Here is a 6,000-nt window from a genome sequence, read left to right on the forward strand (position 1 = left end):
ACAATTGGCAAAATACATTGCCATTTTAATAAAGAAGCCAAAAAACTTCCATAGTTTTGATCTAATGAGTTAAAATTTTAATAACTGATATACAAATGCTGATGCTTGATTTGATGCACTTTCACAACTAGTATTAACTAGTTGTACTTACATACTAGGGATACCAACAATGCAGAATTTTTTGAAATAAATAATATGGTCAGTTCCGGTTGGGTCCATGTGGCTGCCACCAGACCTGCTGCACCCCTGCATTGATCTGGTTGTGCTTCGCCTACAGTATCTCTCCCAATGGCAGAACTCAAACTCAGTAGATAAACCACATAATCGGATTTTGGTTTTCGGGACGTCCGGTCGTCCTGCGCTGTATGCATTCGGCTATGTGGGTGGGTCATCGGGGCTTGTGAATGGGCGGTTGCGTTATGGCAGGCGGGTGGGGGGTTCTGTCGGGGCGTCGACACGGGACCTCTGGCCCGGGTTCTGCGCCTGCAGGTGTGTCTTATTCCTGTACACAGGAGGGGGTTGTATGTGTGCGCTTTAGGGTGCAGGGTCTCCTCGCACTCTCCGAGAGTGGTTTATGTTCCTCTAAACCATGCATGGGTGTTGCTCCGCGTGCTCCCAGCTTCCCTGGGGGCTGGGGATGTCTTTTGTGGCTGCAGGGCATGGTGGTCAGATTTTTCCTGCTGTTGTGGAGTGTCTATATGGCTGCGGGACTCAGGGCTGGCTGCAGGGCCTTTTCCACTGCTTGTGGGCTCTACGATATAATTCCGACCTCATACACCAGAACTAATGGGAGTCCCATGCACAAACCAGTGGACACATTACACATTACACACACACACACACACACACACACACACACACACACACACACACACACACACACACACACACACACACACACACACACACACACACACACACACACACACACACACACACGTACAGGCAGACTCATCAAAGAAGTCTGACATATTTAAATATCCCCGGTCATAATGTCCAGTGAAAATTGGTTAATGCTTAATTACCTCTCAGTACAATTTGAATTAGTCCTGGGAAATTAATAACGATAGTTATTAACATTTTTTTTCATTTTACTCGATCATTTCGATAAAAAAATCCGAAAATCTGTTCATTTCTGCGTTCGGCAAGTTGCAACAGAAAGCCGATCAGTTCTAAAGCTGACCTTTCACCTCTAACCAATCATGTTTGTCAACACAGCAATAAGATTCACCCCCACGTTGCGCTTGTAAATACAGTACAAAGAGCGCGGAGTCAAAAACTCTGAGGAGAGGCAGAAAGATGAAATGATATGATGATGACAGCTGGGACACATAAATCCATAGTTTGGCTGGTTGTTTTGGGATCTTTAAGTTCCTACCCAAAGCAGACAGTAAATATCCATTGTGTAAAATATGTCAACGAGATGTCTGAACGACACCACAAACTTTATTTATTTATTAAGACGTACTTGCCATATTTATTTTGTTTTTGATTTTTATCAAAATGTTAAATCATCAAAATGTCAATTAAAGCAGCGGAACTTGTTACTTATTGTTCAAGAACGGAAATTATTTGATTATTATTAATTTTTTAAATTATTATTTGATCAAGTAGTAATATTCATTAAATAATATTTATTTTTAAAATGATGTTTACTGATGGAACTTATTTTATTTTGAATATTCAATAAAAAAGATTATAAATCTACATGCCTTCATTATTTCATTCTTTACAGTATATAGCCTGCCTATCAATTGTTTCTAAGCTCAATAAACACAGATAATATTTGACCAGAATCTCTCTCATTTGTCCGGGACATTGAAATCTTCCTGGACACATGGACCGGCACCAATTTTTTTATCACGGAAACTCTCATTTTGTCAGTCAGTCAGTCAGTCAGAATTTATGCGTCAAATAGTATTGGAATTGGAATTTGAATTGTTGCTGCATGACGCTTCTGGTGCGAGCGTACGGTTAGAGTGTACTACACTGAAAACATTCAGCCAAGAAATGACCTTTATTTCTAGTGGTGCTGAAAGTACAGTGGTGCAGAAAGTACAGTGGTGCAGAAAGTACAATACCATCATGCATATACTTCTTGATAGTGTTCACGCAGACACTGTACCCAAGTTCTCATATATATCATATGAATACAAGTAGAACATTATATTCTTGTCTTCCAAACTGATATACAAATTAACTTTGTACGGTCAAGCATATTATGAGGCTAAGTTCCTCGAAGAATTTCCATTTCTGTTTCCCATGTTTGCAAATACTGCATGTCACTCCATCTGCATTTTATATTATTATATTTTATATCACACCTCGATCTACTTTTGGACTAATTAGCAAAGGGTTTTCAGAGATGATGAAATTGGAGAACCTGCACATAACTTTGTTCAATCCTTAAGCACTGTCACGTAGGATCAGCCATTGTGTCTTTGGGTGCAGTCATGTATTTCAGACTTTTATTTATCCCTTCCCACCAAATCACCACCAGCTGCCACTGCTCAGGGCATCAGATGCAGTTTTTCCTACACTGTTGCCTCTTGACCTCTTCCTTGACTTTTTCTTCCAAAGTTCCAACTCTCTTCTATTTCTTCTTTCTGTCTCAAAATTCTGTCCTCTTCTCTTTGAGTCTGCGTCTTGACAGGCTTAATAGAGCATTTGCCTCTCTGCATTTGCCTCTTAATTTTGCCTCTTAATGTTAAGCGTGAAGTCGAACACTTCGACTTCACGAGCTGTATGATAGCTGTTAAAATTGCGTTGAAATGAGTGAAGATCTGCTTAAAACGATATTACATTACATTACATTACATTACATTTCGCAGACGCTTTTATCCAAAGCGACTTACAATTGTTCAATCACCGACGGACGCAGCCATCGGGAGCAATTAGGGGTTAAGTGTCTTGCTCAAGGACACTACAGAGCCTGGGATCTAACCAGCAACCTTTAGATTACTAGACCACCAGCTCTACAGCTCTACCGCCTGAGCTACCATCCCCCGATATACCTGAATAATAACCATGTCATAGAAAGTTCTAATATTGTAATAGCATTTTAGCATTTGCAATTTTTGACATTCATGTCAATCCTGTTTCTTTTTCCTCCTTAAAATTATGTACCTCAATAATAACCATGTCATAGAAAATTGTTATATTGTAATAGAATTTTAGTTATCGTAATCATTCAAGCATTAATGTCAATCCTGTTTCTCTCAAAGACCAACAGAGCTGATAGTTACAGTGACAGTTTAAGGCTAAATCAATGATTGCCAGCTACCTGATGCAAGTCAGACGAAAAAAGTTAAGGAAACATGGCGCAGTAACAAGGGGATCACTTGTAGATATTGATCAAGTTTGAAAATTGTACAATTACAGTAAATTATGCAGTAATTCAATGTAACAGGTTTGACATTGCAAGCTTGTCCCTCTTTGTTAAATATGATAAAAACAAAGAAGCCAGCTAGAAGGCTTAGGGAAACACACTTGTCCTTGAACAGTGTCTTGTCTTCATGATAGAGAGATGAGGTCAGTTCCTGTAAATAATGTGAATTGAAGAATATCCCATCATTTAGCAGGGGAGCTTTCAATAGGGTAACAGGGGTGATGTGAAAGCAGTTGGGACTTGACATCTCTTAAAAGTTGTTCTGTATACAATATGGTACCTTTTCTTTGTTTGATTGTTTCTTACACTAATTGTTCGGACCAGTATTTTAACTGAGAGAGTCTTTACCATCCAAAGTTTGGAAATGTCTATTCTTTCTAAAGTCATTGTCAATGGGAAAATTGAATGGCACCACTTGAGAAACACATGCCTCCCATGAAGCCCATGTGTGGGAGTCTCTACCCACAGGTTCAGGTTAGGGGAGGGAGACTTTCTGGCAGTGGGGTGCCGACATGGCGTGAGTTTTATTAATAATCATGAACAAAAAGGCTTGCTGGCAAAACCGGAAACAAACAAAGGTATAATCAGTGTTAATGTTCCTCTTCGGTCGCGGTCTGGTCTACGGGCGTTTCTGCGTCCAGCACCACACAATCCCCAGTGCAAGACAAAACAACACATAAGAAAACTCTCCCTGGGTCCTGGGTTTGATTCCCGCCTGGGGCGCTGTTGGCACCGTGCTTCGGCGGGTTATCTCCCAAATAGGAGCCTTTCTGTGTGGAGTTTGCATGTTCTCCCTGTGCTCACATGGGGTTTCCTCCACCTCACGTCAGTAAGGACCCCCACCAAAAACATGCACCCATCATCGTCTGACCAGCGATGGACACTCATCACCTGGTCCCCGGGCGCGTCCACGTATGCTGCCCACTGCTCCTGGCTGTGCCCCCGGAGGAAGGACAAGCCAGGATGGGTCAAAAGCAGAGGAGCCATTTCACCGGCCACCATCAAAGCATGTGTGTGCAAGCATGTGTTGTAGTGTGGTGTGTTGCGTGACGAATAAAGACTGTTTCTTCTTCTTTCTTCTAGATAATTGGGCCCTGGGTCAGTGTGGTTGTATACATGTTGCTTGTTGATTGGTTTAACAGGTTACAGGTAATACCCTCATCCCCCCAACATACACTGGAGAGGAGCCCATGTCATGACATGCCGTCCATCTGCTTTGGGGCTTGTTCCACCCAGCCCACTAACTCTCTACAATAAACTGATGTTTTGTACCTCATCATCTGTGTCTATGTGCCAGAGGTCCCTGAAAATACCACTCGGGTAGAGTGTGGTAGGCGAAACTGCCTCACTACCCCTTACTGTACATACATTCAGATATAGACTATACCCACCCCACCACCACCCAACAACAGTGGTAGCAGAAAAGATACAAAGTGATTCCACAGGCCAGCATCGTCATTATCAACATACAGTATATCCCCAAAGAGACTTCCAAACTTGCCACATTGGTGACATCGCCAACCAATTAACAATATTCAATATTTGAATTTACTCAACACTAATGTTACTGTACATCGCTCCTCCCTGACCACCTGTAGGTTGGCTAACATGCATCTAATAATGGTAAAAAAGGAAGACGTTGCATTGTTGTTGTTGATGATGTAACACAGATGTAACTTCCGATTTCTGAATCCTTAGAAATCAGCTATTTTTAAGGCCACGGGTGATGTACGACTGCCGACGACGTCAACGCTAGAATTGGCTCGTGTTACATTATTAAAATCATGGAAGGTGGTCATTTTTTCCTCTCACACATGATAACAATTATCCAAACTTAAAACCATCGAGACAAGAGTGCAGGTGGTCAGCATTGTTGCCTCAAAGCAAGAAGGTTCTAAAGTACTGACTGGGGTGGGCTTTCCTGCCTTGCCCTTGTGCAAGGCACTGTCCAATAACTGGAGTTGGTCCCTGTGCACAGGACTATGGCTGCCCATTGTTTGTAATAGAAAGAATGGCATAAATGTAGAGGACAAATTCCAGGTAAGTGCAGAATGTAGTTCTCACATAGTGATTCTTCTTCAGTGTTATAATTAAGAATGTCAATGTATTTGTATACTTCTGCCTGAACATACTTAATGGCAGGATGTTGGAGGGATTACTTAGGTCAATTTACATACCGCTCTTCTCTTGGGCCTAGTACAGTTAACATTAACATTTTTGCCTTGACCAGTCGACCACTGTTACTGCATCTGACACTGCCAAATTTATATCTATCTGATAAATAATGACAATAAAAATAATAAAAGTAATCCTAAAAACAAATTAATCCAGGGTTGAGAAAGAGGTGTGTGAGTAGATGGCTGCTGTATACCTATGCGTTGGCTCCCTCCAGTGTCCTTGACCTAAAGGACACAAGCTGCCAACACAGACTTGCAGCAGACCTCTTGAACTGCTTCAGCTGAAGACCTGTGTGTTGATTTATGTTGGTCTGAGAACCCACTCTTCCAGCAGGATTTATTTTAAGTTTGTTTTGCTTATATAATGGCTTACCATTGCGTGGCTCAACAGTGATTTATGTGCTTGTGGTATCATTTTTGAGTTCCTACCTTTAC

This window comes from Zeus faber (assembly GCF_960531495.2).
Source record: "Zeus faber genome assembly, chromosome: 4".
NCBI lineage: Eukaryota > Metazoa > Chordata > Actinopteri > Zeiformes > Zeidae > Zeus > Zeus faber.